Source organism: Aegilops tauschii, chromosome 2 (assembly GCF_002575655.3).
Source record: "Aegilops tauschii subsp. strangulata cultivar AL8/78 chromosome 2, Aet v6.0, whole genome shotgun sequence".
Lineage (NCBI taxonomy): Eukaryota > Viridiplantae > Streptophyta > Magnoliopsida > Poales > Poaceae > Aegilops > Aegilops tauschii.
Window position 1 is genome coordinate 468450732 of NC_053036.3, and position 14778 is coordinate 468465509.

Here is a 14778-nt window from a genome sequence, read left to right on the forward strand (position 1 = left end):
AACTTTATGCCAACAGGCCTTTTGTTGTATGGTTGGAATTTATTTTGTTGTGATACAACATTTATGATGCTGCCATAGGCTGCAGTAATTACGACGCTATTTTTGTATAGTGTAGGTTTATCTTAGTAATGTATTCGGCCGAAAGCTTCGCAGGAGCCCAACATGCCAACATTTGTCGGGCCCATTCCAATTGGGCTAAAAACGATTACGGGCCGAAATTGGCATGTAGCCCACTAAAAATATCTGGGCCTAAATCAGCATAAGCTTTCATATTTTTCTGGTAGGCCTGTGCCCATAGTGGGCCTTTAACAGACCTAAACATAATTTGGGCCCTCAGTAAAAATAGGCCGTTTACAGGTGTAAATATCTCGATCCCATAAAAAACATGGGCCTTTAATAGACCGAAAGTGAGATTGGGCCCTGATTGTGCCAAATAACCCACTGGACTTAGGAGGCCGAAATGGTGGCCCATTTGCGATGCGGATCTTTGACAGGCCGAAATTCGGACGGGCCGTAAATGCGTCGACCTTATAACCGGGCCTTTAACAGGCCGGAACTTTAGTCGGGCTAGATTATCGTCATCTTTATATGGGCCGTTAATGGGCCCGATATGACGTTGGGCCACATATGGCCCATGGTTTACGTCCGGCGTTAACAGGCCGAAAGTGGCCCAAATCTATAGTGGGCCTCTAACAGGCCGAATGTCAGACATGCCGAATATGACCCAAATCCTTCACGGTCGTTTATGGGCCAAAAGTTTTGATGGCCTGTAAATGGGCCCAAATGAAGCCGGACCTTTAACAGGCCGGAAATACACCGTGTCGTAATTCGGCCCAATTTCTTAGCGGACTGTTAACGGGCCAGAAGTGACCATGGGCCGCGTTGATGACAAGTTTAGGACAGGCCGTTGACGGGCCGATTTGACAGAGAATGTTGGGCCTTTAACTGGGCCGACCCATTATGGTCTGCAGAATCTTGTGGGCCTTTAGCTGGGCCGGCCCATTGTGGTCCGCAAAATCTTGTGGGCCTTTAGCTGGGCTGGCCCATTATGGTCTGCAAAATCGTGTGGGCCTTTAGCTGGGCCGGCCTATTATGGCCCGCTAAATTTTGTGGTCCTTTAGCTGGGCCGGCCCATTATGGTCCGCTAAATCTTAAGGGCCTTCGGTTGGGCCGGCCAATTTAAACTTTGTGGGCCACTTTTGGGCCGGTCCACGTGTCAACAAATCATACGCCCATCTCGACCGTTGGATGAGTGACACCTATGCCAACGCGGAGCTGACGCGTGGATCCGTCAGCCAATGAGATTTTTACACGTGGAAAATCGGCATTGGTCGTGGCTGTTAACGGGTTACCGGATCCAAAATCCGACCCGATAGCTTAACGGCGTTCCGTTATGGTGGAGGCCACGTGTCGGTCACCCTTGACGAAAGCACTTCTGTGACGCGCAATTTATCGTCATGGAAGTGGACACTTCCGTGATGATAATTTTGGTAATGTCATGGAACACTTCTACGACAGCACAGGTATGACTATCTTGATTCTGTCATAAAATCGTCATGGATGTACATGCATGAAAGAAAACGCGACCTACTGTGACAAACATGTATCATCACGGAAGTGTATTTTTTTTGTAGTGCTCCTTATGGCCTCGAGGAAGCAGCGTCATTACTTCCAAGCGCACGAAATCACCGTGGTCACCCGCCTCCCGCTGCAACGGATACTGCATAACCCAGATGCAACGGGGAGGATCGTGGAATGGGCCATGGAGCTGTCGAGTTTCGGTTTGAAGTTAGAAAGCACCTCAATGATTCAGAGCAGAGTCTTGATGGAGTTCGTTGCAGAATGGACCTCGACGCCCGACGAAGTGGTACAGGAGACCACTCTCCCCGGCAAGGAAACGAGCCGCAACTGGATCATGTACTTTGATGGGGCCTTTTCGCTGCAAGGCGCCGGTGCTGGCGTGCTGCTTGTCGTCCGACCGGAGAGAACCTCAAGTATGTCATCCAAATGCACTTTCCCCGGGAGATGTCAACTAACAACATCGCCGAGTACGAGGGCTTGCTTGCCGGTCTCAGGATCGCAGCAGACCTCGGAGTCAAAAAGCTCATCGTCAGGGGTGATTCGTAGCTCGTCATCAGGCAGATCAACAAAGATTATCAGAGCCTGTTGATGGAAGCTTACGTGGATGAAGTGAGGAAACTAGAAGAGCGCATTTATAGTATACAAGCAGAGCATGTCCCTCGGACGAAGAACGACATCGCCGACTACCTGTCAAAGCGTGCTGCCCTCAAGCTACCCATGGAACCAGGTACTTTTGTGCTTCAGTTAACTCAACCATCCGTCGAACCATCAACCGGGCAGAACAAGCGGAGGAAGCTAGGCCCCGGCAAGTACTTCCCCGCTGAGCTCCCCGGAGCCGCTGGCAAAGATGTTGCCGTGGATTCCGATCCTGCCGCGGGGCAACCGACTCCGACAGGGCCTCAGGCCATGGCCGTAGAGACAGCCGCTCCCGTCGCAGAAGAGATGCCTTTGGTCCTTGCTGTTGAGCCACACGCTCCGGCATGGGCGCAGCACACCATCCGATTCCTCCAAATAGGAGAGCTTCCTGAGGAGCAGGAAGAGGCAGAGAGAGTAGCCCGCTGGTCTGCTCTGTACCAATTCGTTGACAACGTCTTGTACAGAAAAAGACCGAATGGGGTGAAATTGAAGTGCATCTCCCGGGAGGAAGGACTAGAGCTGTTGGCAGAGATACATGGAGGCATATGTGGCTCCCACATAGGGTCGAGGGCCCTTGCCGGCAAGGCTTTCCGGCAAGGTTTCTTCTGGCCCACTGCCCTCCAGGATGCGACAGCACTAGTAACCAAGTGTGAAGCATGCCAGTTCCATTCGAAGAAGCTTCATCAACCAACTCAAGCCCTTCAAACCATCCCTCTCTCTTGGCCCATCTCGGTCTGGGGGCTCGACATATTGGGCCCTTTCCCTCGTGCCGTCGGGGGCTTTGAGTACTTGTACATTGCAATTAACAAGTTCACAAAGTGGCCAGAGGTGGAAGCAGTGAGGAAGGTGACAGCGTAGTCAGCCATCAAGTTCTTCAAGGGGCTAGTTTGCCGTTTTGGTGTGCCCAACAGGATCATCACTGATAACGGCACACAGTTCACAAGCCAGGCCTTCATGCAGTACATTGAGGATCTCGGCAGCAAGGTCTGTTTTGCTTCCGTGGCACACCCACAGAGCAATGGCCAAGCAGAGAGAGCAAATGCTGAAGTTCTGCGAGGCATAAGAATGAAGAATTTTGACAGGCTGCGCAAGTGTGGAAGGCGCTGGATTGACGAGTTGCCGGCGGTTCTTTGGTCGATCAGAACGACGCCAAGTCGAGCCACCGGCCAGACACCCTTTGCCCTGGTCTAAGGGGCAGAAGCAGTTCTCCCCATGGAACTCATATACGGATCACCTCGAGTGCTCGCTTATGATGAGCTTGAGCAAGAGCGATTGTGGCAAGATGACGCAACGTTCCTTGAGGAAGATCGTCTCCGGGCGGCTGTGAGAGCAGCACGCTACCAGCAAGCCTTGCGCCGCTACCATAGCCGCAAGGTTCATGCTCGGAGCTTTGAGGAAGGCGACCTTGTTCTTCAGCATGTTCAGTCGGCCAAGAATTCGAACAAGTTGACGCCGAAGTGGGAAGGCCCTTATCGGGTAACACGAGTCACCAGACCCGGCACAGTCCGCCTGGAGACCGAAGATGAGATTCCAGTGAGCAACTCCTGGAACATCGAGCATCTTCGCAAGTTTTACCCATAAGGCGCGGTTGCCGGGCCTCCCGGCAATCCACCTTTTGTACAAGCCTTGCCGGCAAGGCATGTAACCCACTGTACAAAGCCAGGCGCAGACCCTGAGCATAAATCAATGAAGCGCTGGCGCCCTAAGTTTTAGCATGCATGCTAGGTCAAGTCTCTTCCTTGGTTAGGGTTGATAGTGCTAAGCGGTGGCTAACCCCTAGCTTAGATGTCGAGTGCGCGTCTCTCTGTTCTTTTCTGTCCCCTTTAGTTCGCAGGGCACATGAGCACTTCTGCTGAGCTATTTTTGGAAGAAAGAGAAAGGACCAGCGTCCCGACCCCGGGAAACCAAGGTTGCAGGGGGCTGCAAGTACAAGGATCCAACCGCGGCAAGCCAAGGTTGTCGGGGAGATGCAGATCAAGATAAGTCTTTTTATCCTTTATCATGCATTTCGGTATGGAACTGGGATATGTGAAACCTCGTTTTATTTCTAGGCTACCGTGCTCCCCTTTTTCTATACCCAAGGGTTATGTCCTGGGTCCGGATTTGGTTGAAGTCGCGGCAGCAAGGAAATGGAACGAGGAGCCTAAACCCGCTTCATCCCTGCCTCCGCCAAGGGCGCGAGAATGGTCGAGCAGAGTGGGGGGACGGCAAGGCCTGTTGCCGGGCGAAAAACGTTTATCTTAAATAATAACAAGGATTCGCTCCTTGTTGCGGGTTTTACCCATGAACGAAAAACCTGGAAAACATCCCTTTTTCATTAAAAACATCCCGTATAGGTACAGTTCATACAGAGTGAAAAACATAAGCAAGGGGATTACAAGTTCTAAATTTAACGAAGGCCCGAAGGCTTACAGACTAAAAAGAGATAAGATGCCCGCAATCCCTTTCTTGTCCCTCTCCTCAGGAGGCAGGTCAAGGAAGCGAAAAGGGGCAAATGGAGCGCCTAGGCGAGCTGCGAGCAGCAGAAAGCACCAAGAGAACGTCTCGGTGGCCGTCCAAAGGCTGGCTGGTGATAACGGCGTCGGAGGAAGAGCTGGAAGACGAGGCGGCAAGCCGTCAATACGCGATGAAGGCGTCGGTGCCCGCGTACTCCGACTTGACGGCCTTGCCGCCCGCCCTCTTCCTCTTCCGCAGCCTCCCAACGCCAGCCACCCAAGGTGACGGCCCCGAGAAGTTCAAGGAGCTGGCCCCTCCCCCGGCAAACTCCGCCGGAGTAGCGGCCAGGTGCAGATGCTGCTGCTGCCGCATCCGCCCAGGCACGGGGCGTCCGACGCCTAGTCGGACTCGTCCCCGTCATCTGCCCCGCTGTCCTCCTCGTCACTCTCGCTCAAGGAGGAGTCTTCGCCATCGGAGGAGCTCTCCACGCAGCACCTTACGCGAGTCCCGAAGTGCCCAAAGGCCTTGACGGAGAGGAGGCCGCTCTCCATTAATTTGAAATGAAGAGTGAGCCCCTCCGTCAGGCTGTTGATACGAGCAAAAGTCTTCCACCCTCGGCGAAGATACATGACAGGAGGGGCGGGGAACTCGACATCGGCCCATGTACCACTATTCCCACCACCCCTCATGTGCAGCCGCAACGCCTGCGGCGGGTCCAGGTCCATCTCCCGCGCAAATGGGGTCGGAAGGCGAACACGACGGCGCGGCGGTGTGCGCAGCCTGATGAAGAATTCGCAGGGCTGGTCTCCGATGTGGCCCTCCATCGGGAGGGGCATCGCTGGTGGGGGTGAGGACGGTGCACCGCCCCGTCCGCCTCTTCCCCGAGTACCACGACTACCACGGCCTCGTCCCCTCCCACTTCCCCTCGCGGCTGGCTCCACCACCACGGGCTCTTGGGGAGGAGGGATGCGCTGTCGAGCGGCAACCCTCGCCGCCACCGTCGAAGGACCGGGGTTCCCCTTCTGCATGGCGGATGAGAGGAAGAAGCGGAAGCAGGAAAAGATAGAAGATAGAAGAGTGCGGGATGCCACCCCCTCCCTCCCCTTATAAAGGGGCGGGGTCATAGCTCGGCTGCCCCGCTTGGCCAATCCAAGCCACCAAGGGCACGGGGAATCGGGACCGACCCAGTACCCCAACCAGCAACGGCCCGATTTCCCGCCTCCACCGCTTGACACCCCAAGCGCATGGAGGACGCGTGGTGAACGTGCAGAATCGAGGGGACGGGTGAAGCGACCCTTCCCGGCCCCGTGATCATGGGGTGTGGACGCCGTGAAGACCGCAACCAGGCCCACTCAGTAAATTGGTCGCGCCTTTGTGCCCCTCCCCCTCCACGGGGAAGGCGCGAGCCGCCCCTGTGCCACGATGTGACGCATGCATGCGGGAATCGCCCCACGCATGACCCCCACGTCATGCACGACCCTCCACGTCGTGCACGGGTCGTGAGGAGCGCAGCGGACGAAACAGTTAGAGCGGTGGAATCCGCCCCACCTGCCCGCGCACCGTTTTGGGCCTAGCCCAACAACATGCAGCGTTTATGTGTGGCCCAGGCCCGGGGGCTCTTGTCGGTGTACAAAAGTAGGGGCTCTCCTTTGGACCCCTTTACTTGTGCACGGGCAGTCAGAGCCTTGCGCCACGGCCACACCAGGCAGGGCAGCGGAGGGATGCCGGAGAGAAGCCGAAGGCACAAGACAACCGAGGTAACGCCAAGACGAGCAAAACCAAAGAGCAAGAGGGCGAAGCGGTTTCCCCCGTCAAGATTCTTGCCGGGGCGGCCTCCACGGCCCCGGCAAGGGCCTTGTCAGGGCAGTTTACCCCAACGGCAGCAAGGCGCGCCACCCTTGAGCCCCAGACCCTCCAGCACCGCCAGTCGCGTTGGGACCAAGGCTCGGGAGGCGCCCCTGTGGTGGCATGCAGATCTTTGTGAAGACAAGAACAACACTCTTAATCAAAAGAGTGGAAGACGGCGAGCCTCGGCGAGATCCTTGCCGAAGAAGCCCACAAGACCCCCGGCGAGATCCTTTCCGGGGACAATCGCAACGCCACGGCAAGACCCTTGCCGGGGCTCCGGAAAGGCCCTTGCCGAGGGCGTCCGCGAGGCCACAGCCAGGCCCGCACCCGCCAAGCTTTTCACCACCAATCCCATGCAGCTGCCAGCCCACCAGCCGGGCAGGCACCTGCGTGTCGACACAAGTCTCCTCCGCCAACTCAGCACCTGCCTACGTGGTGGCATGCAGATCTTCGTAAAGGCTCCACCACCGTGCCACCTCAGCTGCTTGCCTGCCTACATAGCGCCACCACCTCGCAGGCCCAGGCGCGCGTCAAGGCGGAGCGAAGCGGCGGTAAAGTGGGGAGGACACGTCAGGGGCGCATTAAATGCGCCTTGTCCCGTAATAGCTAGCGATAAGCTTAAACACAGTACCCCGATGCCACCTCCTGGTGCCACTGTGGTGATCCCTTTGCCTATAAAAGGAGACCCAGGGTATCCAGGAGAAGGATTCAGACTCTTGGACAAGTTACGCCCCTTGTAGCTAGTTCGAGAACCTCAAGAACATAGATATACACATCCAAGCAGGACTAGGGTATTACGCATCTCTGCGGCCCGAACCTGGGTAAACGATCCGCATGCTTGTACTGACTGCTAATCCTGCTCTCCTCACCACCCAGCACCCCGCAACCACAGAAGGGATCCTCATTATCCCATAGGTGTCGTTTCCCACCGACAGCCACAGCCAATGGCGGAGGTCCACCGTGCACTCGCTAGAGGGCACCATTTTACTCGTGGTTTGCGGCTACGGCTAGCTGTGGTTCTCGCGCATCTGGTGGGGCAAACGGGAGGAGCTGGGGTGGCCTGAGCTCGCCGGAGCGGAGCTTGCGGTGGCAGTCGGAGTTCGGCTTCGATGGCCGTGGTGGTTAGGGAACGCAGACGAGTGCGGGGAGAGAGGGGAAAGAGACAGGGGCTCACAGAGAGTCCAGCAGGGGCAACGGCGAGGCCGGGGACGGTCGGATGGCGACGTGTTGTTGCCGGCGATCTCCGAGGCCGAGGGTTGAAGACGGAGTCGAGGCAGCCGATTCGAGGCGTTCGAGCACTCGGGGCTCGGTCGAGGTGGCGTAGCGGACGGCGGCGGGCTTGCACGCAACACGGGAGGTCGAGAGGGGATCGGGGAGCGTGGTGGTTCACGGTGGCGCTTCCATGGCCGCGTCGGCCATCGTGGGAGAGAGCGAGGAAGAGGGGGGAATGGACGCGAGAGAGAGTGAGAGAGCCAGGGGAGGTGCGTGGCGCTCGGGGCCGTCGCCAGCTACGGCTAGGAAGCAGGAGGTGGCCAGGCGCGTGCCGGCGCTCGCCACCGAGCTGCTTGGTGCGCTGGCATGGGGAAGAAGATAGGAGTGCCCTTGGTGGGCTGGGCCGCCAGGTGAGGTAAGGTAGGTGGCCTAGGTGGGTTTCTGCTTTTTATAAATTTTTGTCTATTTTCCTTTTTCTAGAGTTTCTTTTAATTTGGTTTTCAAACCAAACTATTTTTTTAGATTTTGGAAATTATTATGTGGCTAGATAAAATATATTAAGAGCCACTCACAAATTTTCAGAATTGTTGGACTTGCAATTCTTTTATAGAAGAATTAAATCCAACTCAAATACTTATTGATTTAAATCCAGATGGCCAAAATAATTCCTCAAAAAACGTTCCATATTTTTGGTTTGGATAAAAACCCTTCCCAAAATTATAAAACATCATTAAAGACCATTTTGGAAACATTGGATGCATTTTCTAGGGTTATTTGTCCTTCTTTTAATTAAAATTTTGAGGCTTTCAAATTTCCTCAGTTCAACTTTCAGAATTTAGACATGATGCATGGGTGCAAAACCACTAATTATAAGCATTATTCTAGGGCTGTGGTAAGCAAATCCATGTGGTACGGTTGAGGGCATCCACAATGTGTATCCAAATGTGAAAATAGCTTTTGGCATCGTCGGAACCATTGTGTACGGTGTTGCCAAAGCCAAAAAGATGGAACCGAAGCTCCCTGATTGATTGATTGAAGGAATAGAAAAATGCAACGTCTCTCCTCTTTCTCCCGTGCTTGGACACATGTACAGTATAGAGCACAGAGTCTACTCCCCTGTCCCTTCTATCACAAATCACAAAGCAGTGAGGCGTCAAATCACAAAAGCACGTACGAAGCAACCATCATTTCACTCTTCGCTGACTCCGCTTCTCCATCGTCTTCTTCGAGAAACCATCTCACCGCACTAAGCTGGCCGGACGACGCTATTGTGTACTAGTAGTACTAGTACATTGACGCGTCCTTTGGTTGAACGGACTTCCTGGATGCAAATAAGGCGGTTGTCTTGGCTTGCAGGCGGCACTTGCGAACGACTTACCATCGTCTCCCTCAATGGTGTTCTCCGTCCAACGCACTACGCCAAACCACAACGTTCGAGATACTGTCAACGTCACCGCAATGGGGAAGGAAGTCAAATATAGTTACTACCTCCATTTTTTTTGTACACAAGGCCAGTATATCAAAATAACAATTTGCAAAAGGCCACTAACACTAATCGAGGCAAAATTGATGGGGTTTGCCTCATACTAGCAACCAAGGACATTAATATCCCCTGCATGCATGCGGAAGTGAGAAGGTTGGTTTGCATGGCGCCGCATTAATCAAGCCATGAGGAGTGAGATGGTTAGCTCTTTGGGCTTTGGAGAAAAAAATACGTATTAATTGACACGTGAAACGAGGATTTGAATCGATTAATCCCGCGAAGGAAAACCCTGCCTTTCATTTTTAACACTAGTACTCCTAGTACGTACGTACTTATCCTGTTTGGGTCTAGGCCTTGCATTGCCATACTTCGCCACACATTTTTGCCAAGCTTGCCTAAAGTTTTCAAAATGAAAAGAAGGTACACTTGCGCTGTTGCGGTCGCACCGCATCCTCACACGGTCGCTCCTGCACGCCGCGGTCGCACCGCACCCTCGCACAGTCGCTCCTGCACGCTGCAAACCCAACCAAGGGAACGCACCCTCACTGACACGTGCTGTCGCATGTGAACAAACCAAACTCAGCCTTCCTACTGCTGACACATACTTTTCGTTCATAGAGTATGTTTATCCAACCGCATGTTGGGGAGTATCCGTACGGCCCGTGCGGTGGTCTGTTGGGGAAGAAGAAGAGGTGAGGAAGAAGGGTTGGGGACGTAGGATATTCATCCAACCACCTGAAATGGTAGACTGACGCAAGTCAGGTGACTTGCACAACAATATATGTTTTTACACAGCAAAAGATCCACAATAACAACAACATAAAGAAAAACTATCACTGCTCGTGTAACGAGACGGCGTCGTCGTCTTTGGCTGCCGGCGCGAACCAGCCGTAGCTGCCGACGTGTGTCTCTACACCGTGGTTGTCCTCGGCGTCCAGCTACTCATTCATGCGGAGCGTGCGGGCGCTCTGCACGGACAAGAGCACAGCCCGGTTCAAGTCGAGGACGTCCGGTTCCGCCTGCAGGAGGGCCTCGATGGCAGCGGCATCCGCGCACTCCGCGTCGAGTCGAACCTCCGCCGCCCGGTTCAAGACCAGGGCGTCCAGTTCCGCCTACAGGAGGTCGTCGATGAGAGTGGCATCCTCGCGATCCGTGTCAAGTTGAGCCTCTGCCGCCCGGTTCAAGTCCAGGATGTCCGGTTCCGCCTGCAGGAGGGCCTCGATGGCAGCGGCATCTGCGCGCTCCGCCTCAAGTTGAGCCTCCGCCGCCCGGTTAACATCCACGACATCCGGTTCCCCCTCCAGGAGAGCCTCGATGGCAGCGGCATGCGCGCGCTCCACGTCGAGTTGAGCCTCTGCCTCCAGGTTCTCCTTTAGTATCGCCAGGTTGAACCGCGGGTCCGCCTGCACCATGGGGGACTCGGATGCCGGGACAAAGTCGACGTCCATCGTCTCATACCCATCGGGGGCCTTTTGCGCCGTGACCTCCGCAATGAACATTGGATCGGCTTCCTCCTTCTCGTAGCTTGGCTCCAGAGAACTCGGGGATTGGCCCGCCGCAAAGCGATCTTGGGAACAGAGGTCTGTGGAAAAGACCGCCGCCGCGATTTCTGCGCGGCGCTCCGGTGTCAGCATCTTGTAGTATGTGATCTTGCGGCGCACCATGGCTTTCCGGTGAACTAGGGGACGCTTGATGCGGGTTAGGGGATTGAAAGGTGGGGGATTGGGCTAGAGATTAGGTGTGGTTTTAGGGCACTGGCTGGCATAGGCCGAGCAGCGAAGGTTCTGCTGTGAATAGTGGTTCCGGTGACGACCGGTCAATCGTTTTTGACTGTACATCGCTCTTGTCGCGTTCGCGTTGCAGCCCGGCACACTGGACCCTCCACGTCACTCACCGAATGGAACGTGCTTCATCTAGCGTTTTCGCTCGCTTGTGGGACCGCAGTTGGGAGCAAATCGACGTCCCTCCCCCTCCCCCGCCCGTGTCATTTATACTACCACTCCCTCCGTTTTATGCAAAGTAAATAAAAATAGAGGGAGTATACTACGGATGAGGATCCCCTGACGTGGCCGAACCCATTGAGTAACTGACATGCGGGGCCTAGCAAGCATGGGGTCCGCCAGTATGTGACCGAAAGGGAGGGTAAGGCAGGGATATCTACGTCCGAGGATCCACTTCCACTACTACTCCCTCCTTCCATTTACTATACAGGGCCTCATGCATTTTTTTAGGCTAACTTTGACCCAATGTTAGAGTAATAATATATGACTTGCAACTTACACAAAGCATACGGTCAAATTCGTATGTGAAAGGAGCTTCCAATGATATAATTTTCACACATTATACATCTCATGTACTATTAATCTTGTCAATAGTCAAATGTGGTTTTGAAAAACGCATTAGAGCATGGTTAATAATATAGCCAGTCGATGGCTATGAGGGACTGCCATGTCATCTATAGCCAACATCTATTATATGCACTCATACAGTAGTGTGGGCTATAAGGTTGGCTATTTCCCGCAAAACAATTATAAGGTTGGCTATTGTATTAGCACTTTTTCCATCTCCTCTCTATCTCTTTCTTCATATTTATTGTATTTAACTAGGAATGCGTATATAGCTAGGCTCTTGCATGAGAGCTCACTCCCCTTACTTTTTCACATCTCTCTCCTCCACATAGGCCCTATATGAATGGAAGGAGGGAGTACTACTATGAGCACTGCATACTCTAGTACAGATGTTGTCAGTACTCCACTAGTACTATTGGACAGGGAGCTTAAAAAAGTTACTATTGGACTGGCTATACTGGGCGAAATCCTAGTAGGAAGAGCATGCGCGAGAACAAGCACATTCACGTCATTGAAAACAAATTGGAAACCATCTCGAGTACAAATCTAGGAGTATGTACGAATCTAACAATATTGATTGGGCATTGTTGCATGTTGATACGTTTTTGATCAAAGTAGAGATACTTTGACTACACATAAAACTTATATGTAAACTAGAAAGGATAGGAGGGAGTATATTGTACGCTCAAAAAAGAAATGAACATTGAATACCCCTTATATATGATTTGCGGATGCTATGCTCACCGGTTCAAAATTTTGAATCTGCCTTAGGTATCACGTGCCCCCACTCGTTCTGTCTCGATTTCATCTCGGGGTCTGGAGATCGATTGAAAGAGGACTAGGGTGGGTACATGCGAATGATACTCGGCGGAATGTTCAAATGAGGCATGCGGGAGGATGGACTCGACTGGAGGGCGACATGATCGATGGAGAAGGGGGTTGGAGATGAATGAGAAATAAGCAAATGCCACATGATTATACTTGAACGGCTCAAATAAACAATAAGTTGTCTCGCTTGGCCTATATAGTGAAAGTGTAATGCCCACGATGCGGCTATATCTCCCACGTGTCGAGGCACGACTTAGAGGCATAACCGCATTGTGGTTTTGTCGCAAGAAGGGTCATCTGAAGGGAATATGCCCTAGAGGCAATAATAAAGTATTATATATTTCCTTATATCATGATAAATGTTTATTATTCATGCTAGAATTGTATTGACCGGAAACATAATACATGTGTGAATACATAGACAAACAGTGTCACTAGTATGCCTCTACTTGACTAGCTCGTTAATCAAAGATGGTTATGTTTCCTAGTCATAGACAGGAGTTGTCATTTGATTAACGGGATCACCTCATTAGGAGAATGACATGATTGACATGACCCATTACGTTAGCTTAGCACCCGATCGTTTAGTATGTTGCTATTGCTTTCTTCATGACTTATACATGTTCCTATGACTATGAGATTATGCAACTCCCGTTTACCGGAGGAACACTTTGTGTGCTACCAAACGTCACAACGTAACTGCGTGACTATAAAGGTGCTCTACAGGTGTCTCCAAAGGTACTTGTTGGGTTGGCGTATTTCGAGATTAGGATTTGTCACTCCGATTGTCGGAGTGGTATCTCTGGGCCCACTCGGTAATGCACATCACTATAAGCCTTGCAAGCATTGTGACTAATGAGTTAGTTGCGGGATGATGTATTACGGAACGAGTAAAGAGACTTGCCGGTAACGAGATTGAACTACGTATCGAGATACCGACGATCGAATCTCGGGAAAGTAACATACCGATGACAAAGGGAACAACGTATGTTGTTATGCGGTCTGACCGATAAAGATCTTCGTAGAATATGTGGGAGCCAATATGGGCATCTAGGTCCCGCTATTGGTTATTGACCGGAGAGGTGTCTCGGTCATGTCTACATAGTTCTCGAACCCAAAGGGTCCGCACGCTTAAAGTTACGATGACAGTTTTATTATGAGTTTATGTATGTTGATGTACCGAAGGAGTTCGGAGTCCCGGATGAGGTCGCGGACATGACGAGGAGTCTCGAAATGATCGAGACGTAAAGATCGATATATTGGACGACTATATTCGGACTTCGGAAAGGTTCCAAGTGATTCGGGTATTTTTCGGAGTACCGGAGAGTTACGGGAATACGTATTGGGCCTTATTGGGCCATACGGGAAAGAAGGAAAAGGGCCTCAAGGGTAGCCGCACCCCTACCCTTGGTCTGGTCCGAATTGGACTAGGGAAGGGGGGCGCCCCCTTCCTTCCTTCTCTTTTTCCCTTCCTCTTTTCCTATTCCATATGGGAGGTGGAATCCTACTAGGACTAGGGAGTCCTAGTAGGACTCCACACTTGGTGCGCCCCCTCCTAGGGCCGGCCTCCTCCTCCCTTGCTCCTTTATATACGGGGGCAGGGGGCACCCCATGGACACACTTGATATACGATATTTTAGCCGTGTGCGGTGCCCCCCTCCACCAGATTACACCTCGATAATATCGTTGCAGAGCTTAGGCGAAGCCCTGCGTCGGTAGAACATCATCATCCTCACCACGCCGTCATGCTGACGAAACTCTCCCTCAACACTCGGCTAGATCGGAGTTCGAGGGACGTCATCGAGCTGAACGTGTGTAGAGCTCGGAGGTGTCGTACGTTCGGTACTTGATCGGTCGGATCGTGAAGACGTACGACTACATCAACCGCGTTGTGATAACGTTTCCGCTGTCGGTCTACGAGGGTACGTGGACAACACTCTCCCCTCTCGTTGCTATGCATCACCATGATCTTGCGTGTGCGTAGGAAATTTTTTCAAATTACTACGTTCCCCAACGTGGCATCCGAGCCAGGTTTTATGCGTTGATGCTATGCACAAGTAGAACACAAGTGAGTTGTGGGCGATATAAGTCATACTGCTTACCAGCATGTCATACTTTGGTTCACCGGTATTGTGAGATAAAGCGGCCCGGACCGACATTACGCGTACGCTTACGCGAGACTGGTTTCACCGTTGCGAGCACTCGTTGCTTAAAGGTGACCGGCGGGTGTCTGTCTCTCTCACTTTAGTTGAACCGAGTGTAGCTACGCCCGGTCCTTGCGAAGGTTAAAACAGCACCAACTTGACAAACTATCGTTGTGGTTTTGATGCGTAGGTAAGAACGGTTCTTGCTAAGCCCGTAGCAGCCACGTAAAACTTGCAATAACAAAGTAGAGGACGTCTAACT